Here is a 21,700-nt window from a genome sequence, read left to right as displayed (position 1 = left end):
TACCTATAATGGAAGGGCATACACATAGTGATAGAAATTTTCTAACGGGGTAAGATGCACAAGATAAATTCTGACCTTTTCATTTGCCTTCTCCAGACCCTGTCAAAGTTAAGCTTAAAAGAACTGGCGTCAGGAAGAGCTGGGGACTGATTTAGTTAAGTCAATTTCTAAAGGAATTTGGAAATGAACCACATGGAAGAGAAAGGGATTTCCTTGTTTGTGTTTGTATTTTCCCTTCTGCAAAATAAGACTACATACTTCCTACTACTGGAGGAAGGAAACAGATAAAGTTTTGAAGGTGTCTTTATAGTCAAGATGATTTATGCAATAAACTGTGGCATATCCTTAATCAATACATCAGAATCTACACACAGAGTTGAAAAACCACATATTTTTAAAGTTTTTAAAATTGTGATAAAAAAATATGTAATATTAAATTTACCATCTTGGAGAATATGGCCAGACGGCTCGGACTGAGCATGGTTTTCCTTGCCAGTGGATTCTGTAGAATGCACTGCCAGCCTCTTGTCCGCTCTTCACCATGGCTTCTTCTGATATCCCAGTGAAAGAACTGGAAAAGCATGCCTCAGGCCAAGTTTTTGAGTTGATTCTCAGCCCTCAATCAAAAGAATTCATCCCAGAATTCCCCATTTCCCCTCCAAAGAAGGATCTTTCCCTAGAGGAAATTCAGAAGAAATTAGAAGCTGCAGAAGAAAAATACAAGTCCCATAAAGCTGAGGTCTTGAAAAAGCTTGCCGAGAAATGAGAGCATGAGAAAGAAATGCTTCAAAAAGCAACAGAAGAACCACCTCAGTAAAATGGCAGAAGAAAAACTGACCCACAAAATGGAAGCCAACAAAGAGAATCAGGAGGCACAAATGAATGGCTGCCAAACTGGAGTGCTTGTGAGAGAAGGAAAAGCACACTGAAGAAGTGTGGGAGAACAAAGAATCCAAAGATCCTGTTGATAAAACTGATGCTGACTAATTTGTTCTGAGAACCAACTTTCTCCCCTTCCCCTTCCCAAATACCCAAAGACTGTACTGGCCAGTGTCATTTTATGTTTGCCCTCCTGACAAATATTCTAGAAGCTGATGTCAGACTGTATTGATAGAGCTAGACGGTATGATGTTGTCTTAGGGGCTAAAGGGGAAAAACTGAGTGTTGCACTCTTTTTCTCAAGTATTGAAGTCTTTCTAATGTAGCTATTTTTGTTGTTGCATCTTTTCTACTTCAATACACTTGGCATCCTGGGTTAGTAGCTAGTACCGTACCGGCTGTGTGAAAACATGTTTGTGAAAAGAGTATATAGTGGCTTCTTTCAAACTGTTAGATGCTGAATATCTGTTCACTTTTATTTATTTTTTTAAAGATTTTATTTATTTATTTGACAGAGAGAGACACAGTGAAAGAGGGAACACAAGCAGGGAGAGTGGGAGAGGGAGAAGCAGGCTTCCCGCTGAGCAGGGAGCCTAATGCGGGGCTTGATCCCAGGACCCTGGGATCATGACCCGAGCCAAAGGCAGATACAACGACTGAGCCACCCAGGCGCCCCTCTGTTCACTTTTAAACCCCAATTCTGTCCTGATCTTACCAGATGCTACTGTACTTGAATGGTTAATAAAACTGCACAGTGCTATTGGAAAAAAACATTCACCATCTAAACCATTTTTAAATATATAGTTCAGTAGTTATAAGTATATCCATATTATTGTGAAATAGATATCTAGAACTTTTTCAGCTTCCAAATCTGAAACACTATAGCCATTAAACAACTCTTATTTCCTCCACCCCAGCCCCTAATAACCACCACTCTACTTTCTGTTTCTATGAACTCTATAATAATTTTAAGTACACCTCATATAAAAGGAATCATATGGTATTTGTCTTTTTGTGACTGGCTTATTTCACTTAACATAATGTCCTTAAGGTCCATCATGTTGTAGCATGTGAAAAAATGTAAAAAGGATCCCCTTCCTTTTTAAGGCTGAATAATGTTCCACTATATGTATATACCACATTTTGTTTATCCATTCATCTATTGATAAACATTTGGGTTGCTTCTTCTCTTAGGCACTGTGAATAGAGCTGTTATGAACATGCATATGCAAATATCTCTGAGTCCCTACTTTCAATTCTTTTGGATATACAGTCAAAAGTAGGATTACTGGATCATATGGTAGTTCTGTTTTTAACTTCTGAGTAACTGCTTTCCATAGCAGTTGCATCATTTTACAATCCCACAGTGTACAAGGGTTCCAATTTCTCCACATACTCAACCAACATTTATTATTCCCTGTGTTATTTTTAATAGTAGGCATGCTACTGGGTACAAGATAGTATGTTATTGTGGTTTTGACTTGCATTTTTCAGATTATTACTAATGTTGAGCATCTTTTCATATGGTTGTTGGCCATTTGTATTTCTTCTTTAGAGAAATGTCTGTTCAAGGCCCTTTGCTTGTTTTTAATCAGATTATTTGATTTTTTGTTGTTGAGCTGTAGCAGTTCTTTATTTATCCTGGACATATTAATCACTTATCACATACATAATTTGCAAATATTTTCTCCCATTCTGTAGCTTGCCATTTCACTCTGTTGTTTGAGCCCCTTGATACCCAAATTTTTTTCAGTTTAATGTAGTCTTATTTTTCCCTTTTTGCTTGTGTTTTCTCTGTTTTGGGTGTCATATTCCAAGAAATCACTGCCAAATTCAACATGATGAAGTTTTCCCTCTTTGTTTTCTCCTAGGAGTTTTATTGTTTTAGATCTTTATGTCTTTAATCTAGTTTAATTTTTGTAAAAGATAAGGATCCAACTTAACTCTTTTATATATGTATACTCAGTTTTACCAAAAATATTTGTGGAGGAGACTGTTTTTTCCCATTGGGTAGTCTTGGCACCCTTGTCAAAGAACATTTGACTATATAGATAAGGATTTATTTCTGGGCTCTCTATTCCATTGATGTAGTTGACTGTTAATGCCACACTGTTTTGATTACTGTGACTTTATGATATGTTTCAAAATCAAGAAGTATTCCCCCAACTTTTGTTTTTTTATCTCAAAATCGTTTTGGCTATTCAAAGTCCACTGAGAATCCATAAAAATTTTAGGATAAATTTTTCTATTTCTTCAAAAAATGCTGCTGGAATTTTGATAGAGATTGCATTGAACATGTAGATCACTTTTAGTACTATAGACATGTTAACAATATTAAATCTTCCAATCCATGAACATGAGATGTCTTTCCATTTATTTGTCTTCTTTTAAATTTCTTTTAGCAGTGTTTTGTGGTTTTCACTGTACAAGTCTTTCACCTCCAAGGTGGCTCTGTGGCGCAATGGATAGCGCATTGGACTTCTAGTGACAAGTCTTTCACCTCCTTGGTTAGATTTATTCCTAAGCATTTTATTCTTTTTGATGCTATTATAAATGTAATTGTTTTCTTATTTTCCTCTTTTGGATTGTTCATTGTTATATCTGATAGATTATTAAATAAATCACCATTAGCTGTCCTCTTCTTTGGCCATGATTCCCTTCCATGGTAAGTCTAATTATTCATGGATGCCAGGGTCTATGTTCCTCTGATGCACACCCATTTCACTGTCAGCATTCTCCCTGTTTCCAACCATGGTGACTTCAGTATTTTAAGACAACAGACTCAAAACAGAGAGTCAATCAGGATGGTAACATAGGAGGCTCTTGAGCTTTGCTCCTCCCATAGATATACCAAATATATAGTTACACATGGAGCAATTCCCTGTGAAAAAGATCCAGAAACCAGCTGAGTTACTCCTATATATTGGGCAAATGAAAAAATACATTGAAATGGGTAGGAAAGGCTGAGACACACTTTGGCCATAAAACTCATGCCTGATACAGTGCCGTCCAATCAGAATGGAACTCCCAACTGCCAGATTCTTCCTGAGGAGCAAAGAGTCCCCACCCACATCTAACACTCCAACTTTTAAGACTCCTACATTTGAGATAGGCTCACAAATACTTAGTTTGAAAGCCAGTGGGGTTTTCATCCATGAGAACCACAAGATTATATCAAACAGAAAAGCAGTTCTTAACTGGCTATCCCATCCAAGGCACAGGATAGAGGAACAGGCAAAAAATATCCATCTCCCTGAATAGATAAAGAAGATGTGGTGTGTATATATATATGTCTGTGTGTGTGTGCACACACACACACACACATACACACACAATGGAATATTATGATGCAGCCATCAAAAGGAATGAAATCTTGCCATTTCCAACAATGTGGTTGGAACTGGAGGGTATTATGCTAAGCGAAATAAGTCAATCAGAAAAAGACATGTATCATATGATCTCCTTGATATGAGGAATTCTTAATATCAGGAAACAAACTGAGGGTTGCTGGAGTGGTGGGTGGTGGGAGGCATGGGGTGGCTGGGTGATAGACATTGAGGAGGGTATGTGCTATGGTGAGCGCTGTGAATTGTGTAAGACTGTTGAATCACAGACCTGTACAAATAATACATTATATGTTAAAAAAAAAAAAAAAGAAGAAGATAGTAGGAAGAGAAAAATGAAGGCAGGGAAATTGGAGGGGGAGACGAACCATGAGAGACTATGGACTCTGAGAAACAAACTAAGGGTTCTTGTGGGGGGTGGGGTGATGGGTTAGCTTGATGATGGGTATTAAAGAGGGCACATATTGAGTGGAGCACTGGGTGTTATATGCAAACAATGAATCACGGAACACTACATCAAAAACTAATGATGTCATGTATGATGATTAACATAACAAAATTTAAAAATGCAAAAAAAATATTCATCTCCCATTTTTTTTCCCTGAAAGGGCTTTATCTGCACATTTCAAAAGCTGCTGCCTTAAGTTCAGGCCTATAATTTAGCAGGCATCTAGGGGCTCTGCTCCTCCTTCACAGACTAGGAAAGTTGGCATACATTCCCCCCCATCTTCTCCCTCCACCCTACTCCAAGTCACCAGTGTTTCCCTGAGAGAAGCTTGTATACACATCCATACCTCAGTTTTTGCAGCTGCTGACCACGGGATGGATCTCTAGATTGCCTAGCTCTGATAGCCAATGGAGTTTCCATTCATGAGTTCCACAGGGATGCAGCAAATAAAGAAGCAAATCTTAACCAGCTATCATCTCAGAGCTCAACACGAAGAAAGCAGGCAAAAATGCCCATCTTCCAGTTTTTATTTGAAAGGGATTTATTTGCGTACTTTAGAAGCTGCTGCCTGAGGGCCAGGTTTCTAATTTAGCATGTACCTGGTGGCTGGTAACCATCATCTCCAGACACTGGGAAAACCAACAGATACCTCCTGTCTTCTCCCTCTAGCCTGCTCCAATTCACTCACCAGTATCTCCCTGGAAGAAGCTTGCATACACATCTGCACTCCAACATTTACAGCTGCCTCAAGGGATAGATTCGCAAATCACCTGGCTCTCATAGCCAGTGGGGAGACCTTTCGCCACGCCCCACAGGAGTGTAGGCTGGCTATCCCTCAATACAGAAGCAGGCAAAAATGCTCCTCTCCAAGTTTTCCTTGAAGGGGATCTAGCTGTATACCTTACAAGCTCATGGCTGAGCTCAGGCTTTTAACTTTAATACATATCTAGGGCCTGACTGTGACAAAAGTACATACTTTCCAAGCTTCTGTGTGAGATTCCAGCTTCTAATCAATCTACATCTAGGTGCCAACTGTAATCCTCCCTTTTGGAACACTGATGGCCTTAACCACTGGGAGCCACTAAAACAAAGAAGGCATCTTGGTGAATCACAAAGATTTGAGAGAAAACCAAAAGCTTGGTTGGGCTGATTAACCAGGTTGGTCTCCTACATGAGATAATATGTCAAGAGTGCAACAGGTGGCTATTTTATATAATATACAGAAACCACCAGAGTCTAGGGAAATGGAGAACAGAGAAATATGTACCAAACAATAGTACAAGATTAAACTCCAGAAACAGACCTTAATGAAATGAAAATAAGTGATTAACCCGATAAAGAGTTCAAAATACTGGTCATAAAGTTGCTCACTGCATCAGAACAATTCAGTGAAAATTTTGACAAAAAGAAAATATAAGAGACTGTCAATCAAAAATCACAGAGCTAAAGAAAGCAATAACTGACCTGAAAATTTCAATAGAGGGACTCAAAAGCAGAGTAGATGAAGCAGAAAAATAGATCAACAAATTCAAAAGACAGGGTAGTCTCTAGCCAACTAGAGAAGTTAAAAGAAAAGCAATGAAAAGGAGTGAAAATAGCTTAAGAAATTTATGGGACACCATCAAATGGGCCAATATTCATATAATAGGGATCCCAGAAGAAGCCAGAGAAAAAGACAGAAAGCTTATTCAAGGAAATAATGGCTAAAAAACTCCCTAACCTAAGAAAAGAAACAGATGCCCAGGTCAAAGGATCCCAGAGAGTAAAAAATAAGAGAAATCCAAAGAGATCCACTTCAAGATGCATTGTAATTAAACTGTCAGATGTTAAAGGTAAGGAAAGAATCTTAAAAGCATCAGGAGGAAAGCAAATTGTTATGTACAGGGAACCTACATAAAACTATCAGCAGATTTTTCAGGAGAAACTGCAAGCTAGAACAGAGTTGGATGATATAGTCAAAGTAATGGCAGGAAAAAGACCGCCACCCAAGAATACACTACCTGGCAAATGTATCCTGCAGGATTGAAAGAGAGAATTTCCCAGACAGACAAAAGCTGACAGAGTTTATCACCACTAGACCAGTCTTACAGGAAAGGTTAAAGTGACTTTTTCAAGCTGAAACAAAACAGTGCTAATCAGTTACATAAAAACATATGAAAAGATTAAACTCAGTGGTAAATACATAGCTAAATGAAGAATACTCTAATATTATAATGGCGGTAGGTAAATCACTATTAACTCTAGTATAAAAGTTAAAGGACAAAAATATTAAAAATAAATATAACTACAAAAATTTGTTAATGGATACGCAATATAAATAAAAAGATGTAAGCTGTGATATCATAAACACAAAATGTTGAGGGGAACTTAAAAATGCAGAGCTTTTGTATGCACTCAAAATTAAGTTGTTCCCAGCTAAAAATAGGCTGTTATAAATATAAGATAATTTATATAAGCCTTATGGTAACTACAAGGCAAAAGCTATAGTAGATACACAAATAATAAAGAAAGAAATCAAAGCATACCATTACAGAAAGTCATCAAATCACAGAGTAAGACAGAAAAGAACAAAGGATTTACAAAAGAACCAAAAAACAACAACACAGCAACAGTAAGCCCATATCTATCAATAATCACTTTAAATATAAATGAACTAAAATTTTCTAATCAAAATATATACAGTGGCTGAATGTACAAAAAAAACCAGACCCAACTGTATGCTGCCTACAAGAGACATATCAGCTTTAAGGACACACACCGACTGAAACTGAAGGGACGAAAAAAGAGATTTCATGCAAATGGAAACCAAAAGAAAGAAGAGGGAGTTATATTTCCATCAAACAAAACAGACTTAAGCCAAAGATTATAACAAGAGACAAAGAAGATCATTATATAATGATAAAAGAGGTCAATTCATCAAGAGAATATAACATTTGTAAATATTTATACAATGAATATAAAAGCAACTAAATATATAAGCTTATATTAATGGATATAAATGAAGAAATAGAAAGCAATACAATAATAGCAGGGGACTTTAACAATCCACTTTCAACAATGGATAGGTCATTCAGACAAAAAATCAATAAGGTAACATTGGAGTTAAAGGATCCGTTAAAGCAGATGCAACTATTGTGTATATACAGAACATTCCAACCAATAGCAGTAGAATACATTTTTCTCAAGCACGCATGGAACCACCTCCAAAATGGATCATATGGTAAGCCACAAAATTATTGAAATTGAAATTATTTAAATTCAATTAATAAACTGAAATTACATCAAATATTTTTTCCAACCACAATGGTATGAAACTAGAAATCAATAAGAAAATTGGAAAATCCACAAATATGTGATTGAACAACATGCTCCTGAACAACCAACAGGTCAAAGAAATCAAAAAATAAATCAAAATAATCTTGAGACAAATGAAAATGGAAACAAAACATACCAAAACTTATAGGATGCAGCAAAAGCAGTTCTAAGAAGAAATTATAGTAATAAATAATTTATTAAATAGATAAATTATTAAATAGTAATAAATAAAGGAAAAAGAAAGATCTCAAACAACGTAACTCTACATCTCATGGAACTGGAAAAAGAACAGACTAAGCCCAAAGCTAGTAGAAGAAAGGAAAATTGTGTAAGACTATTGAATCACAGACCTGTACCTCTGAAACAAATAATACATTATATGTTAAAAAAAAAGAAGATAGTAGGAAGGGTAAAATGAAGGGGGGGTTATCGGAGGGCAAGACAAACCATGAGAGACTATGGACCCTGAGAAACAAACTGAGGGTTCTAGAGGGGACGGGGGTGGGGGGATGGGTTAGCCTGGTGATGGGTATTAAAGAAAGCACATATTGAATGGAGCACTGGGTTTTATACGCAAACAATGAATCATGGAACACTACATCAAAAACTAATGATGTAATGTATGGTGATTAACATAACATAATAAAATTAAAAAATAAAAATAAAAAAATAAAAAGTGGTTTTTAAAAATTAAAAAAAATTGAAGTGGAAATAAATGAAATAGAGACTAAAAAGAAAATAGAAAAGATCAATGACAATAAGACCTGGTTTCTTTGAAAAGATAAACAAAATAGACAAACTTCTATTAGACTTATCAAGAAAAAAAAGTAGACTCAAATATATAAAATTAGAAATAAAAGAAGTGATGTTACAACTGATACCACGGAAATATAAAGTATCAGAAGAGACTAGTGTAAACAATTATACACCAACTAATTTGACAATGTAGAAGAAATGGATAAATTCCTAGAAACATACAACCTACAAAGACTGAATCATGAAGAAATAGAAAATTTGAACAGACCAATTACTAGTAATGACTTTGAATGTTTACACAAAAACCTCCCAACAAAGAAAAGTCCAGCACCAGATGGCTTCACTGGTGAATTCTACCAAATATTTAAAGAGGAACTAAAACCAACCCTTTGCAAACTCTTCCAAAAAACAGAACAATATGGAACATTTCCAAACTCATGTTACAAGGCCAGAATTACCATGATACCAAAACCAGACAAGACCACCACAAGAAAAGAAAATTGCGGTTTAATATCACTGAGGAACATAGATGAAAAAATCTTTAATAAAATATTAGCAGAGTTCAACAATATAAAGGATCATACACCATAATCAAGTGGGATTTCTTCAGGGTTGTAAGGATGGTTAAACACCCACAAATCAATGTGACACATCACATTAACAAGATGAAAGATAAAAATCATATGATTGCAGAAAAAGCATCTGACAAAATTCAACATCCTTTCATGATATAACACCCAATAAACTGGGTATAGAGGAAACATACGTGAACATAATAAAGGCCTATATAACAAGCCCATAGCTAACATCGTATTCAACAGTGAAATGCTAAAAACTTTTCCTCCTAGATTAGAAACAAGACAAGAATGCCAATTTTATTCAATATAGTACTAGAAGTACTAGTCAGAACAATTAGGAAAGAAAAAGAAATAAAAGATGTCCAAATTGGAGGAAAAAGTAAAATCAGTTCTATTTGCAGATAATATATCATATACAAAAAATCCTAAAAAATCTACCAAAAGCCTGTTAGAATAAACAAATTTAGTAAAGTTGTAGGCTACAAAATCAATATACAAAAATGTTTCATTTCTATATATCAATTATCAGAAAGAGAAATTAATCCCATTTACAATAGCATCACAAAGAATAAAATACTTAGGAATAAATTTAACTGTGGAGGTAAAACATCTGCACCCTGAAAACTGTAAGACACTGATGAAAGAAATTAAAGTCATAAATAATGGAAAGATATCCTACGTTCATTGATGGCAAGAACTGATACTGTTAAAATGTCAGTATTACTCAAAGCAATCCACACTTTCAATGCAATCCATACCAAAATTCAAATGAAATTTTCCCCAGAAATGGTAAAAAAACAATACTAAAATTTGTATGAATCCACAAAAGACCCTGAATAGCCAATGCACCTTGAGAAAGAACAACAAAGTGTACTGCTGGAGACATCACATTTCTTGATTTCAAATTATATTACAAAGCCATAGTAATCAACACAGTATAGTACTGGCATAAAACCAGACACAAAGATCAGTGGAACAGAATAGAGAGTCCAAGAAATAAATAATTACATAGATGGTCAATTAAAGGGTCTAGGAGACCAAATCAAGAGGACAGAGTTTAAGCCAGTAAGAAGACAGGTTGGAATATAAACTCAGGAAACCAAGATAGAAGTTCCCTCATTTGGACTTTGCAGATACAATTAGGATTTGGGGAACGGTTCATCGAAAATACTGAAGCTCAGCACTAAGCCTCACCCTAGACATAGCAGTACCTACAGCAGAGAATTCTGAGGTAATATGCAAAACATTTAATAACTAGGACAAAATAAGCCCTGACCATCAAAACAGATGCTACTTATAAACACACTGTCCAGAGGTACCCATACACAATCCCTGAACAGTATCCTTGCATAGTAGAATACCTTCAGTTCAAAATAAGTAAAAATTCCAATCCAAACCTAAAACACTAAAAGTGATTCTAAGCTGGGAACTGCTATTAGCATTTTACCTAAGACAATGCCTTATTATTCACAACTATTCTTTACATCACAAAATGTTTACCATCCCTGGCTTTAGGAACTAAATGCCTGTAGTAATGGCTTCTGACAGTAGCATCCCTCACAATCAAAAATAGGGGATAGTATAAACCTTGGTTTAGAATGGCTGCTAAACAGTTCATAAGTAGGTTTCAGGTCAGACTTAATCTAGACATTTGTCAAAAGTCAATAGTGTATCTGTTCTCTTTAGTTTGTTCAGTTGTTCCCTCCTTCACTGGCCACCACTGATCTCAGGTTGGCCTCTATCCTAACAATGGCTGCAACAATTCCAGACTTCACATTCTTATCACATTGTCCAGAAGGAAATAGCATCTTTACTCCAACATTCTGAACAAAATTCTTGAGGTTCGCTGTAATGAGACTGCCTTGGTAACATCCCATCCTTGAAACAATACGGACTGCAGGGGAATGCAATACTTCATTGACCTTGCTCACATGCTCCTCTGGCTGGGTAAAGGGATGGAGCTGGTTTCCTCAGGGTGAGAAGCAACCCCAGAGAGAAAATTAAAGTCTTCTGTGAAAGGGACAAGTTGAGAAATGGACACTGGGAATATAATCAACAAATGAACACTCTAAGAGTGCAACTCAAAGTATCAGTGCCTGAGTTGTTACCAACTAAGGACAATGTAACAAAAGTTGTACCATAATGTACATCACTATGTCACTAGATTAAACACAGTTTAGCTGATGTTTATTTCATAGTAAGACTCAGTGATGTTTATTTCATAGTAAGACTCAGTGAAATAGACATCATGTGCTTCCTGCACTGAGAAAAAAAAAAAAAAACAGCACATCATCACTTTTGGGGCCTTCCTACCAAAATTTACACAGCACCTAAATCTCATCATGAGAAAACATCAAACAAATCCAAACTGAAGTGCATTCTACAAAATAACTGGCCCATCCTCTTTAAAAATGTCAATGTTATAAAAGACCAAAAAAAAAAAAAAAAAAAAACCCTGAGTATTCTAGATCTAAAAAGACAAAAGAGACAAAACAACTGAATGCAACATGTGATCTAGGATTTCCTTTTGTCATCAAGGACTGGTAAATTTGCAAAAGTTGCCTAAGGTCTATAGATTAGATGATAATATTTTGTGAATGTTAATTTCCCAATTCTAACCATACTATGGTTACATAAGAGAATATCTTTGTCTTTAGAAAATAAATGCCAAAGACACCATTTTTATAGCTTCCTCTCAAATGATTCACACACACACACACACACACACACACACACACACACACACACACACGAGGGAGGTGGCGAAGACAGAGAGGTGTGTGCATATGTTTATGTGGAGAGAAAGAATGATAAAGCAGCTGTGGCAAAATGTTAAATGTGAGAAATCTTGCTTAAAGACGTACACAAATTTGTTGCACTATTCTTATAAATTGTCTGTAAGCCTGAAAGTACGTTTATTTAAAATTAAAGGAAAATAAAATTTTAGAATTCATAAATAACAGCAATAATAAGGATGCTTCTATTTAAATATTCACTCAATCTTGCTTAAAATGCATGTGTAATTTTTTAGCTACTGCCTCAAGGTCTTATTTTTATTTTTGGAGTGTATAAATCAATATACATGTGTGCATGTGTGAGAATATCAGCTATTTGAAATAAAAATGTTTTTTAATAGGAAGCCAGAAAAAAAACAGAAAAATAGAGACAGTCTTAGAGTGTGAAAAGTGAAATTTTTATACTGGTTTCATAAAATCTGGGATTAAAAAAAAACTTTTTTGTTCAATTTTTAAAAATTAAAAAATTTTTTTAAATCCTATCTATACTTCCAGCAAACCTCCTGAAAGCTTTTTAAAGATAATGTTGACACCTTTAAATATCAAATCCAGAAGAAAAAAAATGAATGCAAATTTATTAGGGCCCTGCAGATGTCCAAAAGTCTCACCCAGAGAAATCTCCAGAAAGGCCCCATCTAATCTTTGGTCCATCATTTCATAGTAAGACTCAGTGAAATAGACATAATTGCAGAGATGCCCATGGGTACTTGACTTCTGTGCCAGATGTAAAGGCAATGGAATCCTGGCAAACCTGGGGTCCTGCCACCTTAAGCGCCCTCGCAGTCATTCTTTCCCAGTCCTGCCATCTTACTTTTCCTCCCACAACAAGGCACCACCACTGAATGGGGCCTAAGCTCCCCATACTCGCAGACTTACTGAGTTCCAGCTTTCTCCCTATCTCACTATGTGAGCCTCTGTTCTCCATCCACTACAGCATTCTCCCTCCAGCTGCACCTACCTGCAAAAAACAAAAGCCTGCAAAATCTTAGGCCAAGTGGCTTCTATTTCCAGACCTATCACTAACTTTCCCTGAGGAAGGTGGTCTCTATCTACCTGCAGGCTTGAAATGAGGAAAGCGGAGAATATAAGGAAAACAAACTCAGTACATTATCATTTCATATTCATGAGCCAAGACCCTTTTTTGTTGAAAAGAAAGAACATTTGTTCAGTAATTTTCCTGATATGCAGTTTATCCATTTTTAACTTACCCTGGAATAGAACAGTGCCAGTCACTGTTTCAAATGGTTAGAGTGAACACTGTTGATACTGTGACCATGTCCCTTGGCCTCTGCAGAGGCTACCTTGGTGGACTGTTCCCCTAACAGCTTTTTAGCACAAACACTGGCATCTCTCTGCCTGAGGCCTATCTCTGGCTACAGAAGCAAGCTTAGCTTGAATGCCAGCCTGCCAGAAGAAATTAACTCCCCCAGGAGCAACTCTTAGTCAGTGAAGGATCACACTGTCCCATTAGGGGCAATTACAAAGTATGTTCTCTATGCTGTCCAATACGGTAGCTACTAACAAATGTGCTTATTGAGCCCCCAAAGTGTAGCAGGTCCAAACAGACAGCCACTTTAAATGTAACATATACACTGGACTTTTAAGATGTAGCATAAAAAAAAGGTAAACTACATCATTAACATTTTTATTGATTATATGCTGAAATTATAATACTTTGGACATATTTTTCTAAATAAAATATAACATCAAAATTAATGTTACCTTTTATTTCACTTTCCTTACTAGAAAATTTTAAATTACATAAGTAGCTTATACTACATTTCTGTTGGACAACCCTATATACAGTTTATTAAAGTTCTTTTGCAGAAATGAGCTGCAATTGCCCTCACTAACAGCCTCACCATTTTGATATATCTCCCCTACTTTTGTCTGTACTGAAAACATTATTTAGGAACTGTGACACACTATAAAGAGATGGGGTTTTTTTTGGATGGAGGCTTGCATAGACGAAATCAGATTGAAATCTGTGCCTGTTGTTGTAGGGATGGCAGAAAATTTGTATTTGGGGAAAGACAGCTCCTTGGTAAAATAATGTCTTTTTGTGGCCCTTTAAATTAAGCCAAGCAAAGGAGAAAATGGAAATGGAATGCATGAGACAATGAGAAAGGAATGTGCTCTATTTTCCTTGAGGCTATGTGTTATCCCTGCAGAGATTATGATGATGTTGGCTGGTTTTTGCTTTTCCTTGAGAAAGCTGGAGACAGAGCAAGTGGGGGACTTTTCACTTCTGAGAGGCGAAAGCAGGAGTAAAGGGACAGCCATCTGGGGAAAATGAGTCAAGCCCTGGGCCACAGAAACAAAGCAGGGGAAAGGAAGGAAGCTCTTTGGAAGGCATGACTACTGAAATCCAGGAGAAATGGCACCCAATGCTTCATCTTAGGTTTCTTTTCCTGAATTGTATTATCACTTCTTGAATGCTTTAGTGAAGTCTTATAAAATGCCAAAGCTGTGCTTTGGGCAATTAAAGGTCAGGAGCCATGTCTGTCTTTGGGGCATAACTAATTTGATAAGATGAAGTACGCATAAGACAGTGATGAGCAGAAAAGCCTGAAGCAGTGATTTTGTGGGGGAAAGTGAGCAACAAACACTTTTCCAGCTAATAATAATAATACATTCATGTTTTTTTGAGCCAGACACCTTTGAACTACTAGGTTCCAAGTATTTTCATAGGTTATCTCATTTCATTCTCACAATAACCATGTTAAGTAATATTATTATTACTCCTGCTTTATAGATAGGAAAACTGAGGTACAAAGATACTAAGTAACTTGATCAGGATCAAACAGCTAGCAAGTCAGGTACAAAGGCAGAGTCAAGGTACAAATCTGGGCAGTCAATGTTGTCTTGTGCCTTAACCGCTGTGATATTCGTTCTCTTGGGACGAGTTTGTGAAACAAGGACCTACTCCCTATGAATTTTCAGAAATCAGGAGGCAAACTTTATAAGAGAACCGTACGGCAAATCAGGCCTTTCACCGAACCTCTCAAGTAGATGGGAAAAAATCATTTTTCACAAAAATTCTCAAAGAGGCAGAAAATTTGAAAGGAGAGAACAAGTTCCTAAACGTCACACACTTCATCGTATCTCTCACTGTAATCTGTGCTTAACAGTAATTCCTGGTTACTGATGAAACACACAAATGTGGGAAATGTTCTTTATTTCCTTTTATACCTAAATGTCCCAATATATTAAACATTGACTTTTAAGCTGTCCAAACAGCATTTTTTCCTAGCACAGCTTTGAGTGTGTGACAGAGTATCTGTAGTATTCTAATAGTGTTAACTAATTTGCTAACTACAGATATATGACTTTAAAAATACTATCAAGTGATATTAAATTTTAACTCAATATAAACCTCAGCTTCAGGCAGTGAAATCCCCATTATTACTTTTTCAGGGTACTTTCATTCTACTTAATCCAAGGATTATCAAACACATGCTGCAGGACTGAATGAGACTGTAGAGACCTTCTCTCTTCATAATTATAGTCTGGCCATTTTCCTTCACTGAATTGCTTATTCAAATGTGTACAATTTTAACCAAACTGCTTATTCAAAAGATTTAGAAAAAAAAAAGACCTTTTTAATATGCTATACATGATTTAAGCAGGAGAAAGCTCAGCCGTCACTCCACTCTTCCTTCCTAGGACCTGCTCTTTCCCTATGATTTTCTCCATATAGTTGTTCTCCATCCCAAACTTTCTGTTTCTATAAGGATCTAGGCTTTTGGAAACCAAACCAGGAAGACCAGCAGGCCTGTAGCATCCCATTTTGTCATATCTTACTGCTCAGGAATGAGCCAAGAAAACCAATTGCTTGTATGGGAGAAAGGAAAAGGAAATCCCTAGGAGCAAAAAATGGTCAATATTTCAAAATTATTATTCTGCGTAAGGCACCATGTTCAGCATTTTACATATATCATCTTAGTTCATCCTTAAATAACCCTAACGTTATTTATTGTGTTGTTTAATGCTCCAAATGCTATTATTTACCCTCATTTTAGAGTGAAGGAAACTGAGACATGGTAGGTTGGGCTACCTAGCTGCGGTGATAAAGCAGCCTCTGAGATGACGTCTGGAATTCACACCCTTGGGTCATCCCCTCGCCCCGAGTATCAGGTGAGCCTAGTGACTTGATTCTCACCAAAGGAAGATGGTCCAAATAATGAGGTGTCACTTTTGAGACTAAGCTATGCCTTCTCTCACCCCTTCTCACTTGTTTGCTCTGATGGAAGCCAGCCACCATATTGTAAGCTGTCCTAGGGAGAGATCCACATCAGTGGCCGGGAACTGATGACCCCAGTCAACAGCCAGTGGGAAGCTGAGGCCTGCCAACAAAATTATGAGTGAGCCTGGAAGGGATCCTCTCCCCCAGCTGGGCTCTGAGTTGACTGAAGCCCTGGCCAACAGCTTGACTGCAGTCTTGTGAGAGACCCAGCCAGAGGACCCGGCTAAGCTGCACCTGAATCCTGTCTTGCAGAAAAGGTGAGATAGTAAGTGTTGTTTTAGGCACTAAGCCTTAAAGTAATGTATTGTGTGACAATAAATAACTCAGACAGCTGGTAAACTTAAACTCAGGTGATATGGCTCCGGACATCATGTTTTAGCCAGCATGCCCTTCTGCTCCCTAGGAACTGGGACTGGTTCTCTCAGCTTCTGTCACAGAGGCCACCATGTGCAGCCAGTCCCAGTATATTCCCTCCCGTCTCTCAAAAGCCTGAGTGGTGCCGAGATTCCAGCACAGAAATCAGGAGGCAATCAGGAGCACACACCATAATCACCTCCTTCTCTTGTACTAAAGAAAGATGCCTGTCCTTTTGCTTGCACTACAAAGTCACTGGTAATGTCTGTTGGGTTCTTGTATCCATTCTCATTACCATTTCATTTATTTCTCTCCAATTCCTTACTTTCTCTTTTTTCACTGATTTTCTGCTCTTTTTTTTTTTGTTCTTCTTTACTCTTAGACCCTATTTTCCTCTTCATTTCCATTTTCTCCTGTAAACTGTTTTCTCCTGCTTCTATTTTCACTTACAGAAAAAGGTACTATTTGCCTCCTGGAAACTTTAATGCTTGTCTGAAAAGAACAGCTTTCTGGAAATATCAACAGAAAGAAAAACACAGGTGGAGAGTGGGCTTGGGGGTGGTGCAAGAGAACTCTCTTTAGTGGGTTTTTTGTTTTTGAGGCCACCCGCCTCCCATATCAAAACATCCCTTAGGGCAGTTAAAAGCTGCTGGCCACCCCAATTAAAGTGTTTTCAAAGAAACTGTAAGAAATAGTTCCAAGAGCACTTTTAACTTATTACATGTGGGTTACATAAGCACTGGAAGCTTGTTAAAACATTCAAAATATGACATGAATTGAGTCACACAACAGTGGGTCAAAGCTTTAGCTTTTTAGTGTGACTAACATGATCGTCTGTGATTCAGGCGCCCTGGACAAAAACGGATCTTAAAGAAAATCAATTAAGGGATATCTTTTGCTCCTTCTAAGAACCTACATTCCTAACTTTAAAAATATGGCTATAATTCCTTTGTATTTGGATTAACTATGCTTTTAAGCATAGCTGTAACAGGACTGGTCACATTACAAATCAGATATGGGAAGCAAAGGTAATTCTTTATTTGATTTAAACAAATCTTATCTTCCTCAAGAGCCCTACCCACTAGGTTGTGTGGAAAGAAAAAACAAAACAAAACAAAAACAAAAACAAAAACACCCAAGCTGTTAAGCCACCCTCTAAACCCAAATGAAGAGCATGATTTAAACAACCCCTTTCATATTTCTCATGATAACTCAAATGGCATGATGGGTAGGACAGTTCTTAGAGCTTGGCAGGCATTGAGCACCGTCCCCTTCTTATCACCTCCTTCTACAAAAAACCAGTAGCAGCCCTTCCTAGCATGCTGACAACCTTAACTATCCTTACACATTTCCAAACCACCCCTTTGTGGGTCAGTACTGCCCTCCCTCTAAAATATAACAAATCTAAGTAATGCTCAAGTATTTGAGTAAATTATTTAGTGTATGAGATCCATCTCTCTCCCACCTCCTCTCCAAGATGGCATCTGGACTTTACACAAAAAGGAGTTAGCCAGGATCCTTAAATCAGTGCAGTGTTCCCAGGTCCTCTGGTCTCCAAGGCAACGGTCATTACTCAGCTGGCTGGCCTCCACAGCAAAAGTCAACAGCTAGTGTCATTCCTGAGCTGGTCTCCATATATAGTCAACCCTTGTTGATACATGATTAAAGGAGAATTATTCTCAAATGTGACACTTCAAGTATGACCTTGTTGCACAATTGATTTGTCCAATTATACCCTGGTACAAAAAAGGAAATATTCTTATCAATCCTATGTAAAAAATCACAGTGCTGTGAAAGTAAAGAGACTTAGTAAAAATATTTGTTTCTCAATTCTTAGAAGTCAGGAGCATCAGATCCCAAAGGCAGAGTCTATTGAAGATTTGAAATAACTTTAAAAAAAAAAAAAAGAAAGAAAGAAAGAAAGAAAGAAAGAAAGAAAGAAAGAAAGAACTCTCTCCTATGTCTATGAGAAATACAACATTAAAATAATATCAAAAATATTCTGAATAAATTACCACATTAAAATTTTCCTCAACTTACTAGGTTCACTGTAATTAATATTTATTTTAGGGGCACCTGGGTGGCTCAGTCGGTTAAGTGTCTGCCTTCAGCTAGGGTCACAATCTCGGGGTCCTGAGAGGGAGCCCTGTTGGACTCCTTGCTCAGCGGGGAGTCTCCCTCTCCCTCTGCCCCTCTCCCCACTTGTGCGTGCTCTGTCTCTCTCAAATAAATAAAATCTTTTTAAAAAATACTTATCTTACTTTGCTTTAGATCAAGCAATTAGGTTTGATCAAAATATGTCTGCTTTTAGACAGAAAAGAGTCTTGCAAATTCTGACTTGGTCTACAGGTACAGACTGAAAGCTTCCTAAACAATGTTACCTTGGAAGATTGTACCCAAGTCTCTGTTCTTTGAAATATCCATAGTTCAGAGTACCTAGTGCCGTCTTTTTCCACAGGGCCCCGAGACTGTTTTTTCTTAAAAATACAATCACTAGCTTGTTGCCTAAACTGAAATCTCAGGCAAGCTTCAGAGGGAAGCAGAAACCTGTTTAATGATGAGACTGAATTGCTCTGGACCACTGATTATAGTACCAATAAAATCAGAATGAAGAACAGTAAAATTTTCTATTATCTATTTCGTAAGGGTTTAATCAATGTTTCCCATGAACTAAGAATGTATTGTGGACAGTAAGGGCAGTGACAAATTTCTAGGGCCTTCCCTTAAAATCTGCAATCTGTGAGATTTTTATATAAACTTATCCTAGGGAAGGCTGAGATCGCTTCTGGTCCAACAATCCTTCCCGTGCAATTATTACAGCAGTAACGCAGAACATACCAAACAAACCTAATACTTTCTAGCATCTCTCCAGTGTTAGTACCTGTTGTGTTAGACATAGAGAAGCAGCATTCAGACATTCACATCCCTCTTCAAGAAAGGACTTGTGGCCTCCAGCTATTAACTCCTTCAGCTTGGCTTCTGCTTTTGAGCTCAGGTCATGGTCCTCTTGTGGTGGCCCAAGCTAATGACCAAGCAAGATGTGTCACACAGGCCTAGACTTTCACCCAATGCAAGACTCTTCTAACAGGCAATCTTCACTCTGGACCTCTCTGTTGAGCTTTCAGAGACTCTGTCATATCTGCATCATGGTACTGTTGACTCTTCCTGCTCAATCCTACTTCCTGTCTTTTTCCATTCTCAGTTATTACTCCCACATAAATCGTTTATATGCTTATCTTCACCTCAGTGTCCACTTCTCAGAAGACCCAACTGACACAGTGGTACCAGGAATGAACAAAAAAAGCAAGTGGTAAGTTGGGATTTTGCGATTGTATCCCTACCTGTTTGCCTGGCAAAGATGAGCCCATCCCAGGTGGTATGTGGGGTAAAATTAGTCTTTGGCACAATATGGTAGTGCAACTGCTAAGCATAACACTAGCTAGGAAGAGTTTATCAATTTGGGGGTACTCTCTTGGAATACAGGATTGAACACTCTGGAAAGGATCCAAGGGGATGGAGCAAATTCACAGGTAGGGCGACTCCCAGACACCTGGAGAAAGCAAAGACTTGTGCTGAGTAAAAATGAAATACCTGAATTGTGACAGCTGACCCCAGAGAAAGGAAACAAAAAGCCCAGGAAAATGGATATGCTAGAGTAGTGAATATAGGAGGCCAGAAAACCTACCAGGGAAGTATTTTCCACAGGAGGGCTTGGAGAGCATATCATTTCACAAGGCTAACAGGAATGTGCTAGTTACAGGGACATTAGCATCATGAAGATGTCCAGTGCCTGTTCCTCCTTACAGGTAAGAGCTGACTATAGAAAGTGCTGTCATGCCATATATGAAAAACCCAAAACTAACATCATCCTCAATGGTGAAAAACTAAGAGCTTCTCCCCTAAGATCAGAAACAAGACAAGGATGTCCACTCTCATCACTTTTATTCAACATAGTACTAAAGTCTTAGCCAGAGCAATCGGACAACAAAAAAAAGTAAAAGGCATCCAAATTGGTAAGGAAGAAGTAAAACTTTCAATATTTGCAGATGGCATGATACTATATATGGAAAATCCTAAAGTCTCCACCAAAAAACTACTATAACTGATAAAAAAATTCAGTAAGTTCACAGGCTACAAAATCACAGAAATCCATTGCATTTCTCTACACTAATAATGAAGTGGCAAAAGTAGAAATTAAGAGAACAATCCCATTTACAATTACATCAAAAATAATAAAATACCTGGGAATAAACTGAACCATGGAGGTGAAAGGTCTATACTCTGAAAACTGTAAGTCATTGCTGAAAGAAATGGAAAACAACACAAATGGAAGGGTATTCCATGTTCATGGACTGGAAGAACAAATACTGTTAAAATGTCCATACTACCCAATAATGCAATCCCTATCAAAACACCAACAACATTTCTCAGAGAACTAGAATAAATAACCATAAAATTTGTATGGAACCACAAAAGATCCCAAATAGCCAAATCAATCTTAAAAAAGAAGAACAAAATAAAAGGTATCACAATTCTAAATTTCAAGATGCACTACAAAGCTGTAGTAATCAAAACAGTAGAGTACTGTTACAAATATACACACAGAGAATAGAACAGGATAGAGATCCCAGAAATAAACTCACAATTATATGGTCAATTAATCTTCGATAAAGAAGGCAAGAATATGCAATGGGAAAAAAAAAAACAGTCTCTTCAACAAATGGTATTGGGAAAACTGGACAGCTATAAGCAAAAGAATGAAATTATATCACTTTCTTACACCATTCACAAAAATAAACACAAAATGGATTAAGGGTCTAAATGTGAGCCTTGAAACCATAAAAATCCTAGAAGACAGCACATGCAGTAATGTCTCTGACATCGTCCCTAGTAACATTTTTCTGGATATGACTCCTTAGGCAATGGAAACAAAAGCAAAAATAAACTATTGGGATTACATCAAAATAAAAAGCTTCTGTACGGAG

At 37.2% G+C, this 21,700-nt stretch overlaps 1 long non-coding RNA gene and 1 pseudogene across 3 annotated transcripts in view; one reads left to right on the top strand and one right to left on the bottom strand.

The window, feature by feature from the left end:
* The window catches only part of LOC113920538, a 478,451-nt gene that overhangs the window by 451,368 nt on the left and 5,383 nt on the right, over positions 1-21,700 (bottom strand). The gene's annotated exons all lie outside the window — the stretch shown is intronic.
* Positions 542-987, top strand: LOC113920536 (annotated as a pseudogene).

Source organism: Zalophus californianus, chromosome 3 (genome assembly GCF_009762305.2).
Source record: "Zalophus californianus isolate mZalCal1 chromosome 3, mZalCal1.pri.v2, whole genome shotgun sequence".
Lineage (NCBI taxonomy): Eukaryota > Metazoa > Chordata > Mammalia > Carnivora > Otariidae > Zalophus > Zalophus californianus.
The sequence above is the reverse complement of the archived record's forward strand: the minus strand, read 5'-3'. Positions and strand labels throughout refer to the sequence as shown.